At 45.1% G+C, this 18,723-nt stretch overlaps 1 protein-coding gene and 1 pseudogene across 1 annotated transcript in view; one reads left to right on the top strand and one right to left on the bottom strand.

Annotated features, from left to right (window-relative positions):
• Nucleotides 1-18,723, bottom strand: part of LOC126245881 (uncharacterized) — a 695,521-nt gene that overhangs the window by 393,755 nt on the left and 283,043 nt on the right. The window lies entirely within an intron of this gene.
• On the top strand, nucleotides 10,186-10,303 carry LOC126209174 (5S ribosomal RNA; annotated as a pseudogene).

Genomic DNA, 18,723 nt, shown 5'->3' with positions numbered 1-18,723 from the left:
GCGGCGAGCTTCACTGTAAATTAACAAGATATCGGTGTAATCTGCATCCTGTTACTGCAGTACTACTCACCGTAGCCTCAACTAATGCATTACCGGGAAGCATGGAAACAAGGCAGATGGAAACAGAGGACATTACGTGACATCCCGTCATCGTACCATTCGTGAATGTGGATAGCCTACCATAACAGACGAACTGCATAAGAAACAGCTAGCGTGCGATTGGCTAGCTCTTGTTTTCCTTGTAACATGGAAACAAACCGTTTCTGGACATGAGTTCCTATGTAAATCTTGATCTACTGAGTCCCCTCAACATCTCTAGAAGTGTGTAATATGAAGTGTGAAACATTTTGTGTACGGAGGTGCTAACAGAATGGCTTAAATCTTTTAACAAGATGATGCTTCTTCCCATTTTCGTTCATAAACACCTAAATACCACTGTAACCGAACACTTCATCGGTTTGTGTTTGTGCTACTCACAGATTTGTGATAAACGCCTATCTATTTATTGCTGTTTGCGGTGATATGTAAAGATCGTCGTCTAAGTTCCATCTTTGCCAAAACAAGACTCGCATGTCTCTTGCAGTAGAGTGGACCTTTCTTTTTCGTGTCCGTAATCAAGTTTTCGCATATTTCTGCCCCGATACCGAGCTAACTGAGTAACACACTTATTTGCTTCCCATATATTTTCAAAGACACACGGGAACGGAGAAGCAAGGCACTCCAAAATATGCTTTCTGTATTTGTACTGAACACATTCACACAAAATGTCGTCATCCTTCAGCAAAGGGCACCCATACTATATTTTGTAGGGTGGGGGAGGAGGGCTAGTATTTTTTTAACATTTCGGAAGACGAATGGCGACTTGTAAATAGCCATAAAATAGGGCCAGTTCCGACCCACTAATACCGGCTTTTAAACCATGTTTTTAAAAGAAAAACACCTAACTGCTCTATATATTTTCCTTTCCATTAGAGCTAGGAAGGTTGGTGGGGGCGGGTGCGGCTTTGGGTGCCCTTGCCTTCAGGTACCATCTTACTACACAGAACTCCGCCGCCACTCTTACCCGTGCCTGAGTGAGCTTTCTTTAGGTCTTCCATGGAAATTTGATGCCAACAGTTGCATCCTTTCGTTGTGAACATCATCTTGAAGCCTTTACATACTGTGACGTGAGTCGTCCATTTTCGTCTTTGGGGTACACCGAATGTGCCCTTGCCCTTTCATCAGAGGTTCTGCTTGAATTCCTTATTGTATTCATGAGGTGCCCATCAAGTTGTTGGGGCAGAAATGTCTGCGGCTTTCTATAGTGTGCACAAAGATTTGTACGTCACGTAACCAGTTATTGTGCAGCACGTTTCGGTAAAAGCGACCTTTATTTTAATGCGTGGGAACATGTGTTGCAGACTGAGTTAACACAAGCCACTGAATGCTGTTTTGAGGACAAGGCGTTTGCACTACACTGGCTGACTATCGATTTCTCAGGATATTATTTCTTGTTGCAACGCTCTTGTGTGTATAATCGCAATGACTCTTGTAGGCAACAGCTACCGTTAAGACAAGAGTTGAAACACGAATGAGTCGTACATCAATTTTTAAAATAGTTAATCACGAAATTTACACAGTACGCTGTGTGAGAGTACTCCCTGAGGGAGGATTACGTCTTTGACTTTAAATTGTATTGTAATGATGAATGTAGAGCGTAAAAATTGTAAAGGGAAACCAACAGCATTTATCGATCACTTTGAAATGGGCAATCACTCAATCGATAAAATTGACGAGTTCGAGCTTACAGACTTTTTTTTTTTCGCGCACCATCTGTACGTGGAGTAGACACAGGATAAAATGATCGTCACACAGTAACACATTCCTTTCAGTTTAGATGTGCTTAACAGAGAATAAACTCTTGGAGAGTGATTGTGTTAATTTGCGTGAATTCATCGTGACAGCTCATATCTGAAACGAATTTTTACATTGAAGAACATACGGAAACGCTTGGTGTGCGTTGTAAGTACACTACTGGCCATTAAAAATGCTACACCAAGAAGAAATGCAGATGATAAACGGGTATTCATTGAACAAATATATTATACTAGAACTGACAATGTGATACATTTTCCCGCAATTTGGGTGCATAGATCCTGAGAAATCAGTACCCAGAACAACCACCTCTGGCCGTAATAACAGCCTTCATACGCCTGGGCATTGAGTCAAACAGAGCGTGGATGGCGTGTACAGGTACAGCTGCCCATGCAGCTTCAACACGATACCACAGTTCATCAAGAGTAGTGACTGGCGTATTGTGACGAGCCAGTTGCTCGGCCACCATTGACCAGACGTTTTCAATTGGTGAGAGATTTGGAGAATGTGCTGGTCAGGGTAGCAGTCGAACATTTTCTGTATCCAGAAAGGCCCGTACATGACCTGCAACATGCGGTCGTGCATTATCCTGCTGAAATGTAGGGTTTCGCAGGGATCGAATGAAGGGTAGAGCCACGGGTCGTAACACATCTGAAATGTAACGTCCACTGTTCAAAGTGCTGTCAATGCGAGCGAGAGGTGACCGAGACGTGTAACCGATGGCACCCCATACCATCACGCTGGGTGATACGCCAGTTTGGCGATGACGAATACACGCTTCCAATATGCGTTCATTGCGATGTCGCCAAACACCGATGCGACCATCATGATGCTGTAAACAGAACCTGGATTTATCCGAAAAAATCACGTTTTGCCATTCGTGCACCCAGGTTCGTCGTTGAGTACACCGTCGAAGGCGCTCCTGTCTGTGATGCAGCGTCAAGGGTTGTTGTCTTGCAAACGTCCCCATCTGTTGACTTAGGGATCGAGACGTGGCTGCACGATCCTTTACAGTCATACGGATAAGATGCCTGTCATCTCGACTGCTAGTGATACGAGGCCGTTGGAATCCAGGACGGCGTTCCGTATTACCTTCCTGAACCCACCGATTCCATATTCTGCTAACAGTCATTGGATGTCGACCAACGCGAGCAGCAATGTCGCGATACGATAAACCGCAATCGCGATAGGCCACACGGCCGCCAGGAGCCTGGTGTTTTTGCGACCACTGCCAGCAATCATGTATCGTGGCTACATTCCTGCCAAATCTTTCTGCAGTATCGCAGAAGGAACATCCAGCTTCCCGTAGTTCTATTACACGACCTCGTTCAAACTCAGTGAGTTGCTTACAACTGTGTCTCTGTCGCCTCAGAGGCATTCCTGACAATCAAGTCATCGCGTCCAATCTCAAAGGTAACCAACGCATGCGAACATTACAGCGTGTATTGTAAGCGAAGCCGATTTGCACCTTCTGTCAGTGTATAAAAATGAATGGTTGAAATGGCTCTGAGCAGTATGGGACTCAACATCTATGGTCATCAGTCCTCTAGAACTTAGAACTACTTAAACCTAACTAACCTAAGGACATCACACAACACCCAGTCATCACGAGGCCGTCAGTGTACGAGGTGTGGCTAGAAAAAAACCGGACTAGTACTGGTGAAACAATAAAACGAATGCAATAAGGCTGAAAGTCACGTGGCCTGTCACGTGACTCTCGCTCCTCCTACTGCTCGAGTTTCATCTGCCTCCCGACTCAGTCTGCCCGTGGCGTCTGTTTTAAGTAGTTGACGTTTTGTCTGTGCGTCGGAAAATGTTGAGTGTACAGAAAGAACAGCGTGTTAACATCAAATTTTGTTTCAAACTAGGAAAATCTGCAAGTGAAACGTTTACAACAAGTGTACGGCGATGATTGTTTATCGCGAACACAAGTGTTTGAGTGGTTTAAACGATTTAAAGATGGCCGCGAAGACACCAGTGATGACACTCGCACTGGCAGACCATTGTCAGCAAAAACTGATGCAAACATTGAAAAAATCGGTAAACTTGTTCGACACTTTCCTTGTCAACTCCTGTTAACTCAGACACTGCTCTGATTGTTAAACGGTGATCTTGTCGAACAAGTTTACCGATTTTTTCAATGTTTGCATCAGTTTTTGCTGACAATGGTCTGCCAGTGCGAGTGTCATCACTGGTGTCTTCGCGGCCATCTTTAAATCGTTTAAACCACTCAAACACTTGTGTTCGCGATAAACAATCATCGCCGTACACTTGTTGTAACATTACAAACGTTTCACTTGCAGATTTTCCTAGTTTGAAACAAAATTTGATGTTAACACGCTGTTCTTTCTGTACACTCAACATTTTCCGACGCACAGACAAAACGTCAACTACTTAAAACAGACGCCACGGGCAGACTGAGTGCAGGAGGCAGATGAAACTCGAGCAGTAGGCGGAGCGAGAGTCACGTGACAGGCCACGCGACTTTCAGCCTTATTGCATTCGTTTTATTGTTTCACCAGTACTAGTCCGGTTTTTTTCTAGCCACACCTCGTATAAGCACAAAAATCTTAAGGAAGTCATTTATCACTTTATATTATTGTAGAACATGTACGTTATTTCAATAAAGAATACGCTTTGTATCCGCATTAATCTTTTTGAATAAATATGTATTTTCAGGTTACCAAGCTTGCTTGTAGATAGATTAATCACAGCAGGTACGAAAGCGTCAAGCCAATCATTTCACGCCTTCAGCGCCCGTGAATGGGTAGGAAAGAGGGTCAGTAGCTTTGCTAGGGTAACACGTAAGACCTGTCTCGTGTAGAGCGCACATTGTTACATGCTACTGCCGTTACACTGACCGTTCTGACAGCTAACAGTGTCCTTGCCTCCTGTTGAAACTCAGGACTCTGTTACTGGCTGTGAAGCGGGCGCCGACCCTGGGCAGCGAGTGTACGCCTGGGCAGGTAATTATTCAGCCTGCGGCCGCCGGCGATACATTCGTTCCGTTCCAGACTCATCCCTACCCATCCCAACGCATCCCGGCCCGAGGAACTCGCGTCATGGGCGCCGCTGGAATGCGCCTATAGGATTTCTTCTAGAAGTGGCGCTGATCATTCGGTAGCATCGGTGACCACGATATATAATTGATACTAGCATATACCCACTTTCAGCTCTACAACATCGTATGGGAAAAAAGAAAAGACGGACATCTTCGATTGTTTTGCATTTTCTTTAGCTACCGAGAAGTTATGTAAGAGTAGCAAACTTTAACAGGTTACTGCTGTTTGTACGAGGTGTGGCTAGAAAAAAACCGGACTAGTACTGGTGAAACAATAAAACGAATGCAATAAGGCTGAAAGTCGCGTGGCCTGTCACGTGACTCTCGCTCCGCCTACTGCTCGAGTTTCATCTGCCTCCTGCACTCAGTCTGCCCGTGGCGTCTGTTTTAGGTAGTTGACGTTTTGTCTGTGCGTCGGAAAATGTTGAGTGTACAGAAAGAACAGCGTGTTAACATCAAATTTTGTTTCAAACTAGGAAAATCTGCAAGTGAAACGTTTGTAATGTTACAACAAGTGTACGGCGATGATTGTTTATCGCGAACACAAGTGTTTGAGTGGTTTAAACGATTTAAAGATGGCCGCGAAGACACCAGTGATGACACTCGCACTGGCAGACCATTGTCAGCAAAAACTGACGCAAACATTGAAAAAATCGGTAAACTTGTTCGACAAGATCGCCGTTTAACAACCAGAGCAGTGTCTGAGTTAACAGGAGTTGACAAGGAAAGTGTTAGCCAGATTCTTCATGAAAGTTTCAACATGAACAAAGTGTGTTCAAAAATGGTTCCAAAGTGTCTCACAATTGAACAGAAGGAACGCCGAAGAATGATTTGTTATGACATCCTGGAAAACATTGAAAGTTATCCCACCTTCTTACAAAATGTTATTACTTGCGATGAATCGTGGTTTTTTACTTACGATCCCGAAACTAAACGCCAATCGATGCATTGGAGAACTCCTGGTTCTCCACGACAAAAAAAAGCACGAATGTCAAAATCGAAATTCAAGGCAATGATGATTGTTTTTTTTGACATCAAAGGGATTGTGCACATTGATTGGGTACCAGAGGGACAAACAGTGAATCAGCATTACTACATTAGCGTCCTGGCTACCCTACGTGAGCGAGTACGGAGAAAACGGAACGATTTGTGGAGAAAAAAGTCATGGATCCTTCACCAAGACAATGCCCCAGCTCACAGTGCGTTGTCAGTGAAGACGTTTTTGGCAAAACACAACATTCCCATCTTAGATCATCCACCCTACTCACCTGATTTGGCCCCCTGTGACTTTTTTCTTTTCCCTAAAGTCAAGTCAGCTTTGAAAGGAACTAGATTTGAGACTGTTGAAGCAGTAAAAGAAAAAGCGACGGAAGTAATGTATGGACTTACCGAAAATGATCTGCAGCATTGCTATGAACAGTGGAAAATTCGTATGGAGCGGTGTAGAGACCGAGGAGGAGAGTACATTGAAGGAGATAACATGAAATTGTAAATAATTGTAAATAAATGTTTTTTCCAGCATCAGTCCGGTTTTTTTCTAGCCGCACCTCGTATGCACCAGGCGCTTTACGCTAATTTCAGCAAATGCAAACGAGACACACACACACACACACACACACACACACACACACACTCCTACTGAAATACGTTGTGACAAGCATGTGACCTACAGACCACGGAGTCTATAACAGTTATGGACAATATGTATTCACAATAAAAGTATCTCACCAGAACTATGAAATTTTCAACGTTCAACGCCCTTGAAGCACTTTATGGAAGAAATTGGTTTGGCTCTGAAAAACAGACAGACATGACAACGAATAAGTGCAATTATGCCACACAATATCGAGGGTGTCCATAGGCCCTGGCATACAGCTGTGGTCAGGTTCTCTTAATGGTGTTTGCTTTTTCCTTCGCTCCTCTGGCAATAATTTATACAGTGTTTCAGAGTCTTTGTGACGAACCATTAGTGGTGATAGAACACATCGTGGGGAACAACATTTGTTATGTTCACTGAAGCTTCCCAGGACTATAGGCATCTTTTATAATTTATTATGCCCCTGAGAGGCAGTGGGGTGTAGGCATTCTGTGTTCGTATGCAATGTGTGAGTAATAGGGTAAAGCCGGCCGAAGTGGCCGTGCGGTTAAAGGCGCTGCAGTCTGGAACCGCAAGACCGCTACGGTCGCAGGTTCGAATCCTGCCTCGGGCATGGATGTTTGTGATGTCCTTAGGTTAGTTAGGTTTAACTAGTTCTAAGTTCTAGGGGACTAATGACCTCAGCAGTTGAGTCCCATAGTGCTCAGAGCCATTTGAACCATTTTTGAATAGGGTAAAGACAGAATGAGCAGTTTGTTAATGCAGGTTGCATACATGCATACATTCAGGGGCAAACCTATTGTTATGCTAAGTGATTTATTAATCCCCCTCCTCTTGATTTATGACCCTTTGGGGATAATGAGTCCTTCTGAGAAAACTCACACCCCTCCCCTCTCCTTGACTTATGACCCCCTCGGGATCTGAGAAACCCCATCCCCTTCACTTACTGTCTGCTTCATCCCCCTCTCAGCCCTCTGGGCAATCGCCCAGCCTTCCTTTCCACCTTCGCTCAAAGAAAGAAAATTTCCAGGAAAATCGTTCAGCCTGTGCAGAACTTTTGGTGTGGAAAGTGCAAGTATTACCCTGTCCACCCTAACTTCGTAATTACACTGCTGCAGATTGGAGGTCTTGTCTTGCTGTAAAATGTGTGCTCACATTGATTTGCAAGGATAGACTGAGCTAGTGCTGATACTCTCTCAATGCAGCGCTATAACTGCTCCCGTACAAATAAGTTTCACTGACAGCGCGCCACCTCTCTTCTCGATAGCCTCCTGTTCATTCACTTTGTAGCTTATCAGATGACAGCGTGGATGTCATACCGTCATGCACACAGGGTACAGCCCAGATCTGCACCTGGTGGCCAGAGTTGGAACTAATTTGTTTTCCATCATAAACAGGGTCCGCATTAAGCATAAGCATATCTGACATAAGATAATTACAGGCCACACTGGACCTCTGTGAGTAGCTGTATTTTAGTACAACTACCGTGTATTATGAATTTTATTCTATTTATTATTTGTTACGTCCTAAAATATTGGCTATCCTCCTGCCGCAGCCTGTATACAGAGAGCAGCTTCCACGATGTTTCACAAGCCGAACCATGAGCCAGTCTGTCTAACAAGCTGGTCTCTGTATTGCAGCATACCAAAAAAGAGCTTTACCTTCAGATAAAAATATAAAAATTTGTGATTGTAGACTTCCTGGCGTATACTACTGATGAAAAACTCTCAGGTTCCAGGAGGTCGGCAGCGTTAAGATACCGCGACGTTTTGACAAGTGTCATACTTATCACCTTCTGGCGCCGATGACGACATTTCGTCAAAATATTGCGATATCTTAATGCTGCCACTCCACTGGAAATCCGAGAGCTATTAACAGTGTGGAAATTTGTGAAAAACTTCTCGCTGCCGTCTGATGATGGTTCTAAGCCCGAAACCAGTTTCGGAAAAGTAACTCAAAACTAGTGATGCTGGTTGCAGCTACGAATTAGAAAACTGGTACTGAACATTAACTCACTTTTCATTACGCTGTCGTAATTTAAGAGAGGGACGGTGTAGTTTACTACGGGTATTAATCTTCCCTCACCGAGATAGGTGTTCAGCACTAACCTGCTACTACAGGTAACAATCTTTTCATTTGCCTCGCAGTGAGCGAGACAAGCGTCGTAATAAATTTCTGAACACGAACAGCTAAATATGAGCTAGAGCACGCGGCATTTCGGTGCCCGACATTGTATGCAAAGCAGCAGTTAATTGTCCAACAGCAGGGGGGCAGGTCTCCCTGGCGCCGACTCTTGCTCTTCCGCCTGCGCCTCCCGCTGAGAAGCCTATCGAAACGAGAAAGAGCCCACTAAAAACTGCACTTGAGCCGCAACTTACACATTACGTGTATGATTTCCAACTGCACTCAGATATACGGCATATGCGACTCGCGTAGTAAGTATACGATGTTTTAGTTGTGCTTGTCACCGTATGATGGGCTGCGCGGTATTAGCCGAGCGGTAGGCGCTGCAGTCACGGACTGTGCGGCCGGTCCCGGCGGAGGTTCGAGTCCTCCCTCGGGCATGGGTGTGTGTGTTTGTCCCTAGGATAAATGGCTCTGAGCACTACGGGAATTAACTTCTGAGGTCATCAGTCCCCTAGAACTTAGAACTACTTAAACCTAACTAACCTAAGGATATCACCACACACATCCATGCCCGAGGCAGGATTCGAACCTGCGACCGTAGCGCCCTAGGATAATTTAGGTTAAGAAGTGTGTAAGCTTAGGGACTGATGGCCCTAGCAGTTAAGTCCCATAAGATTTCACATACATTTCAACTCTCACCGTATGATGGGAGTCGGTGAGTTCCTAAGTGAGAGAAAGTCACGTGTCAGGCAGTCGGCAGCACATAGGTGTCTGATCACTTAGCCTTTACGCCACCTCCACGAAATCTTTAACATACAGTACTTGATCACATTGTCCCCTTGTAGCTGCCACTGTGGAATACCGTAATGTAGATGGCATCACGATCCTGTTCTTTCGACTGCGTAATAGCAAACAACAGTCATTATTGTGGATGATATAATGAAAGATATCACGACCGGATGACATTGCTACTAGTAAACCTTTCGGGGTATAAGTCGTGGTGCGCGAAACTCTTCTGTTCCTAACGTTTCGTCCACAACTGGGTTGGACTTCTCCAGAGGCGTTGTGAGACTCTTCTGGAGATGTCCAGCGCAGTTGTGGATGAAACGTTACATACAGAAGAGTTTCGAGCACCACGACTTATACTCCTAAGGGTTTACTAGCATCAATATAATTGAGGATGTCATAAAGTTTCGCTGTAGTAAACTGTACGTACAAGATGCTGAATCTGTACTAAGGAATTTTTACCACAGTCTGCGTACTTCCCAAAGATAAGCATTTAAATAGAGAGCTGTAACTGCCAAGGGTTTTAAGTCTGCCCATTGTACCAGGCGCTCTCCGTCAAGGGCGCACAGTAAATGGTGCCTCGACGCCTTTTGAGCAAAGTGGTTTTTCACAGCTACATCTTCTCTCATTCTCACACTACCGTCTACTGTCTTAACGTCCGAGACCCCGCCACCCTGCTCCTCACATTAATAACATTATCACGAGATCCCTGCGAATGGATTAGCCTGATGGCATTAAAGTACTCCCTTGACAGGTAGACGCAAACGGCTTTGCCGCAGTGGTAACACCGGTTCCCATCAGATCACCGAAGCTAAGCGCTGTCGGGTTGGGCTAGCACTTGGGTGGGTGACTATCCAGTCTACCAAGCGCTGTTGGTTAGCGGGATGCACTCAGCGAATCTGAAGCGAAATTAAGAAGCGCTGCAGTCTGGAACCGCAAGACCGCTACGGTCGCAGGTTCGAATCCTGCCTCGGGCATGGATGTTTGTGATGTCCTTAGGTTAGTTAGGTTTAACTAGTTCTAAGTTCTAGGGGACTAATGACCTCAGCAGTTGAGTCCCATAGTGCTCAGAGCCATTTGAACCATTTTTTTGAGGAGCTACTTGACTGAGAAGTAGCGGCTGCGGTCTCGTAAACTGACATACGGCCTGGAGAGCGGTGTGCTGACCACATGCCCCTCCTAATCCGCATCCACTGATGCCTGAGGTGTGAGGATGACACGGCGGCCGGTCGGTACCCTTGGGCCTTCATGGTTTGCGCGGGCGGCGCTTAGTTTAGTTTTGGCAGGTAGAAAATGACTGCTTAAACATACATCGGGTACTGTCTTCTTATGCCCTACTTTCCAAACAAAACGAATATACGCCTTCCAACAACATATGCCAGTGTTTACGTAGAGACAGTGATCATCGTGCAAGCGGTCCAATTCGGCAAGCGACTGTTATTGAAATACTGGTTATATCGAGTCTCTAAGTGTAGTATTGGTTCTCAAGACCAATACCGGGAGGCAATAACGTCAATCTTACGAGTACACTGCAGAAGGTGTTTGAGTTGCGGCGTTATAGAACTTTGGAGAAATTTCACTGGACACCATTGCACCACGGCATCCAGCGAAAAGAGTACGTTGTCTTCTTTACAAAGGACCAACGCACGACGAGCACAGAAAGACTACGGCATGAGGGCCGACATTACTAAAATGTGTAACTTAACCAGCACATAAAAATATAATGTTGGGTTGATATCGGCTGACAATAAATTATATTGTTGTTGCGATTAGTGGTCAATGACCTATCTACGCCTTTGGGGGCATAGCACCACGTACTTGGATCTTATTATCTGTATGTAACGTTTTTAACGTTTTCTTTATTATATTAAAATGGCTCATATTTTATCATTTTATGTAATTTATTATCATAGAATACATGACACGGCGCCACCATGTTTCCCCTTTGCCGCCGAGTGTCAATTTTGTCTTCCTATTCCAGTGTTACGGGAACTCGCTTACTAGTCTATCATCTCAGGTCACGCACACAAATGGTAGGAATGGATTGTGTTTTCACTTTTATTTAATGTTTTTTAGTAATTAACATCTCAAAAAATATGGTAAAATATTTTTGTGTACCAATTCGTTTGTTATATTTCTAGTTTAGATTTCTGACGATGGAAGTAATTTCGAAACGCATCACGCATACTTTGTGATAAAGTAATTCTTCACCTGCCGTATGACTTTTAATGCGCCCTAGCCAGCTTAACTACAGATCTACCATATTTGCTAGAATGGTAACTACCGCCCTACGTAACTTTGTCATACTTTCGTTTATAACTGTACATCTATTCCCACAGAGAGATCCTGTACCGTCGTGGAATAGCAGTCGCCATTGTTGTATCTGTGTATTGCTTAATCTTTAACTCATGAAAGACATCGAATAATCCAAAGATGATATAACAGTTTCATTTCAGAGCAAACTAATGACCTTTTTCCCATATTAATCTAAAATAACGGTTTTTATTGCCATTACCATAAACTTTTGTACTGTGCGCATTGTATGCACGTAAACAAATTTTTGTGTTTATCACACATAATGAGGTGCTGGCTGCACGACAGACAGGATGTCCGGAAATTCCCATTACTAACTTCTAGCACTTGTAGAGGGGAGAAAGTACATAACATTTTGAATAAGTACCCAAGTCCAGTGTCGGCCGAAGTGGCCGACCGGTTCTAGGCGCTTCAGTCTGAAACCGCGCGACCGCTACGGTCGCAGGTTCGAATCCAGCCTTGGGCATGGATGTGTGTGACGTCCTTAGGTTAGTTAGGTTTCATAGTTCTAACAAGGGGAGGCCACGACGTTTGGAACGCGGATTTACTGCAAACTTCGTACACTCTTAGTACTCCATGAGGACAACAAAATGTGTAAGTAGTAGCCCGTACTTCTCAAACGTTACTGAGAAAATCGCAAGATAATTTCGGTCGTCAAATATATATCTGTGCGTGGCCATTTTAACCATGAGGTGGCTGCAGCCGATTGGTGGCGGCACGGTAGCTCTTCGTGTTCGGCCAGAGCGTTAGCTTTATGATTAAAATGGCCACGTACAGATATATATTTGACGACCGAAATTATCTTGCGATTTTCTCAGTAACGCTTGAGAAGTACGCGCCACTGCTTACACATTATGTTGCCCTCATGGAGTACTACGAGTGTAGGAAGTTTACAGTAAATCCGCGTTCTAAACGTTGTGGCCTCCTCTTGTAAGTTCCAGGGAATTGATGACCTCGGATGTTAAGTCCCATAGCGCTCATAGCCATTTGAACCATTCGAACCCAAGACCAGAAACGTACCGTTTCCGTTCTACGACGGTATCAATTCAGATGTTGAATTCATCCAGTTCTGCTTGAGGAACTGATTTAGACGTGACGCTTTGCAGTTATTAGGTAACAATTTGAAAGGAAATATAACGAAACAATTCGTTCATCACTTAACCATATTTCTTTAAATTAACTCTTAAACATTACGTGTTTACTTTATTCCAAAATAAAAAAGCTGCTTTGTTTTTGCGCCACCGAGCAAGGTGGCGCAGTGGTTAGCACACTGGACTCGACGGTTCAATCCCGCGTCCGGTCATCCTGATTTAGGTTTTTCGTGATTGCACGAAATCACTTCAGGCAAATGCCAGGACGGTTCCTTTGACAGGGCACGTCCGACTTCCTTCCCCATCGTTCTCTAATCCGATGGGACCAAGGCCACCCTGTTTGGTGCCTGCCCCCAATCAACCTACTAACAGAACAAAGTTTACACGATTCACCGACACATGGTGCCACATCCTTCAGCCCGCCCGTTTAGCCGTGCGGTCTAAAGCACTGCTTTCCGGGCGGGAAGGCGTGCCAGTCTCCGGCACGAATCCGCCCGGTCCATTAGTGTCGAGGTCCGGTGTGCCGGCCAGTCTGTGGATGGCTTTTGAGGCGGTTTTCCATCTGCCTCGGCGAATACGGGCTGGTTCCCGTTATTCCGCCTAAGTTACACTGTGTCGGCGATTGATGCGCAAACACTTTCTCCACGTACGCGTACACCATAATTACTCTACCACGCAAACACTGGGGTTACCCTCGTCTCGTGTGAGACGTTCCCGGGAGGGTGGGGGGGGGGGGGGGTCCACTGGTGGCCGAACAGCACAATAACCCTGGGTTCGGTGTGGGGCGGCGGTGGGGTTGGTAGACTGCTGTAGCCTGTTGTAGGGTTGTGAACCACTGAGGGCTGCGGTGGGGACGAAGCCTCCGCCGTTTCTAGGTCTTCAGTTCCATACAATACAATACCACCTTCCTTCGGTTAACTGACGTCTGCGGTTACGGGAAGTGTATCCGCCTACAAAGTTAAAATAAAAAAAAACTTACCTGGTCGTGAAAACAGCGGACCCCATAGCACGTGTTGAAAGCGAGGAAAGATACAAAGGTTTAAATAGCAGTCTTGTGTTAACAACATACTCAATTGTCGTGAAAGTGCTATTATTTTCCAGCAGTATTATTTTTCATTAGTAATTGCTGTATTTGTAATTTTTCTCTGATTTATGGTAACCAGTTCTGTTATTAATTAACAGGTTACTGTTACTAAATAACTATCGGGCCTTTAAAATGACATGTAGAAAGTTCTATTTTTCGAAAGCGCACTATTATTTCCGAATGAGAAAATAAAAAGCAGTTTATCTCCTTGGTGTAGTTATCTACTTCTCCATCTATACTCGGCAAGTGACAGTGCGGTGTGTGGCGGAGAATATTTTGGGTGCCACTGTGCATTCTCCCCTTTTCTGTACCAGTTGAGAAAATTTCGTGAGAAGAACGACTGTTGATAAGACTCCATGTGGGCTCGGAAGTCTCTGATTTTATGTTCACGATACTTTCGCGAGATATACGTAGGGGGAATCAGGGTCGTATGCTGTCTGAACTTTGACAGTAAAGCACACTGATGAAGCCTCTCTTGCATCCTCTACCACTGGAGCGTCTCCGTGATACATTCGCGCTTACTACACGAACCTGTAACGAAACGCGCTGTTCTTCTTTGTATCTTCTATATTTCCTCTATCAACATTCAAGTATTGGTCGAACGAGGGATCTGTAAGCTACCTCCTTTGTTGACGACTACATTTAAGAAGGATTCTTCCAATGAATTTGGCACCTTACTTGCGATTAGTGTTATGTCATCGTTCCACTTTAAACTGCTCCGTACGCATACTCCTAGATACTTTATGGAAGTAACTGCTTCTAGTGATTGTTCTGCAACCGTGTCATTATACAATAATGGATCTGTATGTATACGTAATGCGCTGGATTTCCTTATGGTTAGGGTAAATTTGAGGGTAAATTGCAGATTCCTGCACCTATAGTTTAATAGTTGCGATGGGAGCATCGTTGTTATTATCTGCCCCTTATCGAGAGTTGGAAGAGTTTTGTTACGTTGTAAACTATTTCCCCATGTTTTCCTTCTTTGGGGATCACTGTCAAAATGTACTTTTTGAATGAAATTGCCACCATTTCACTGAAAGTTTCTTATTATTGAATTGTTTTTACACTATCGCGATATCTGCTTTATAGCCGTTATCAAGTGCAAAATTGAAAACTGTAAAAAGCCATTAAATAACCGACATGTCTGAATGACATGTAGTCGTAGAAAGATTACAACACATATGTGGCCATACATACCAGTCGTCGCATTATACGATCTGAGTGCGAGCAGACACACGTTACCGCACGTGCTGTGCTGATGATGGACAAACACTGCCGCAAACGACGACATGTCATTCAGAAATGTTAGATATGCAGTGGCTTTTTATACACTCCTGGAAATTGAAATAAGAACACCGTGAATTCATTGTCCCAGGAAGGGGAAACTTTATTGACACATTCCTGGGGTCAGATACATCACATGATCACACTGACAGAACCACAGGCACATAGACACAGGCAACAGAGCATGCACAATGTCGGCACTAGTACAGTGTATATCCACCTTTCGCAGCAATGCAGGCTGCTATTCTCCCATGGAGACGATCGTAGAGATGCTGGATGTAGTCCTGTGGAACGGCTTGCCATGCCATTTCCACCTGGCGCCTCAGTTAGACCAGCGTTCGTGCTGGACGTGCAGACCGCGTGAGACGACGCATCATCCAGTCCCAAACATGCTCAATGGGGGACAGATCCGGAGATCTTGCTGGCCAGGGTAGTTGACTTACACCTTCTAGAGCACGTTGGGTGGCACGGGATACATGCGGACGTGCATTGTCCTGTTGGAACAGCAAGTTCCCTTGCCGGTCTAGGAATGGTAGAACGATGGGTTCGATGACGGTTTGGATGTACCGTGCACTATTCAGTGTCCCCTCGACGATCACCAGTGGTGTACGGCCAGTGTAGGAGATCGCTCCCCACACCATGATGCCGGGTGTTGGCCCTGTGTGCCTCGGTCGTATGCAGTCCTGATTGTGGCGCTCACCTGCACGGCGCCAAACACGCATACGACCATCATTGGCAGCAAGGCAGAAGCGACTCTCATCGCTGAAGACGACACGTCTCCATTCGTCCCTCCATTCACGCCTGTCGCGACACCACTGGAGGCGGGCTGCACGATGTTGGGGCGTGAGCGGAAGACGGCCTAACGGTGTGCGGGACCGTAGCCCAGCTTCATGGAGACGGTTGCGAATGGTCCTCGCCGATACCCCAGGAGCAACAGTGTCCCTAATTTGCTGGGAAGTGGCGGTGCGGTCCCCTACGGCACTGCGTAGGATCCTACGGTCTTGGCGTGCATCCGTGCGTCGCTGCGGTCCGGTCCCAGGTCGACGGGCACGTGCACCTTCCGCCGACCACTGGCGACAACATCGATGTACTGTGGAGACCTCACGCCCCACGTGTTGAGCAATTCGGCGGTACGTCCACCCGGCCTCCCGCATGCCCACTATACGCCCTCGCTCAAAGTCCGTCAACTGCACATACGGTTCACGTCCACGCTGTCGCGGCATGCTACCAGTGTTAAAGACTGCGATGGAGCTCCGTATGCCACGGCAAACTGGCTGACACTGACGGCGGCGGTGCACAAATGCTGCGCAGCTAGCGCCATTCGACGGCCAACACCGCGGTTCCTGGTGTGTCCGCTGTGCCGTGCGTGTGATCATTGCTTGTACAGCCCTCTCGCAGTGTCCGGAACAAGTATGGTGGGTCTGACACACCGGTGTCAATGTGTTCTTCTTTCCATTTCCAGGAGTGTAGTTTCCAACTTTGCACTTGATGATGGCTATAATGCCGAAATCGCAATAGTGTGAAACAAATCAGTGATAAAAACCTTACAATCAAATAGCGGTAGTTTCATTCGAAAATCGTTTTCCTGTTGGTCATGATATGGCGTGGTACAGGTCGGAGGTTTTTTTTCTCGACGACGGCAGGAAGTTCTTCAGCGTCTCTATAGCATCTCGAAAGAGGGCATCGTATGTCGGTCACTGTTTGATATACTCGTGTCCATAGCGTTATGTTCTGTAGAGCAACGTGTATCCCGATTATACAAACGATATATACAATACGGCTCAGTAACCTCCCCAAGCCTTTCTAACAGTGTTATTGAAGCTAGGTGCCCCTTAGGCCATAGTGTCTATGTTCAAATAGGAGGAATGTCCTTGATAGAACACTATTTGTTTGCAGCATTCTCACCCAAACTTCAGCTTTAAAGATGAGACTCTCCTCTGTCATCATTCGTTCTTCTGCAAAAACGCCTTAATAACACTCATTTTCCAGAAAGGCAGGAAATGGACTCTGAGTCATTGTCTTTTTTTATGTAGCTTTTAAAGTTACATTTATCGCGAGCTGGCAGGAATGTGACAGTTTTTGTCATTCTGACAACAGTTGCGGAAGAACAGTGTCCTTCAAAAGCAGTAAATTTAAAGAGTATCTGGTTGTTTCACCGCTTGATCAAGCAAATAAAGGCGATAGAAAGAACGTATGTTACCGCTGGTCAAGAGCGGTATGAATATATTCGAATGCAGTGCATAATTTCATTTGCTGAAGCAAGAACGTATCCAGAATCTGATCTGGTGGCGCGGGGGAGGGGGGGGGGGAGATAATGTTGGTTTCGTGGTGAATAACGAAATAGTTTTGAGATTTCACGACAAATGTCTCTGAGTGCACTTGGTAATAATCAACATGCAGTCCATATTCTTGCATTTTTTTCAAAATGATTCTGAATTGATACATCTGTCTTTTACCGAACCAAGAGAAGAGTTCGGTTTGTGAAGAAAAAAAATATTGTCCGGAGAGCGGAGGAGGTATATGTAAAATGTAATTATATAGTAATAACATACAATACGTAATGATATATACAACAAAATTCAATAATAATTAAAACGCGTGTGGCTGAGTAAGCTGCTTTGGAAATTAATTAGTAGCCTATCTGGCCTTTAAACTCACCTATATCAACATGCTCAAGTCATCATAGTGTGTGTGGTGGAGAGTACTTCATGCACTGTTATCATACCCCACCCTCCCCCTCATTTCTGTTCCATTCGTGAACGGTGCGTGAGAAAATCTGGAGGCAACTTGCGCGGCCGCTCTTTCAGACGATTGTCATCGATTTGAACGAAATTTGAGACAGATGTCTATCGTAGAAAAAAAACGCCTATTTCGTCTTTTACGCAGGGAATCCACAGTTTTCGTGGAATTCGGCGTAATTTTCTGTGCCACCTGTCACAATGACTATAACCAATTGTGGTGAGCGAGGCCGGTGAATGGGCTGGGAACCGTAATGTTCCGCATTTGCGGGGCCTTATGATTTTAAGAACATATTTGTTCTTATATAAATTGCACTTTTGCACAAAAATCTGAATTTAAATTTTATAAATAATTTCATTCTCTTAATCAGATGAGGTGGTGAATATCTACACACATCAAAAAAAGTTTTGCATCACCTCGGTTGCGAGAGTTCCCGATCCTGTACAGAAAATTGAAATAGAAATCAACATAAACATCATTTCCGCCCTTTTTATTGCTCATGAAAACCACACATTGCATGTTGTACCACCATACAGCGAGACATGCAGAGGTGGTGTTCGAGATTTCTGTAGACACCGGTACCTCTAATACCCAGTAGAACGTCCTCTTGCATTGATGCATGCCTGTATTCGTCGTGGCGCTGTTGGTCATGGCACTATTGGTCCAGATTCTCCCACTCTTCAACGGCCACTCGGCATAGATCCCTCAGAGTGGTTGGTGGGCCCCGTCGTCCGTAAACAGCCCTTTTCAATCTATCCCAGGCATATTCGATAGGATTTATGACTGG

This window comes from Schistocerca nitens, chromosome 1 (genome assembly GCF_023898315.1).
Source record: "Schistocerca nitens isolate TAMUIC-IGC-003100 chromosome 1, iqSchNite1.1, whole genome shotgun sequence".
NCBI lineage: Eukaryota > Metazoa > Arthropoda > Insecta > Orthoptera > Acrididae > Schistocerca > Schistocerca nitens.
Note: the sequence above shows the minus strand (reverse complement) of the source record. Positions and strands in the feature narration are given on the sequence as shown.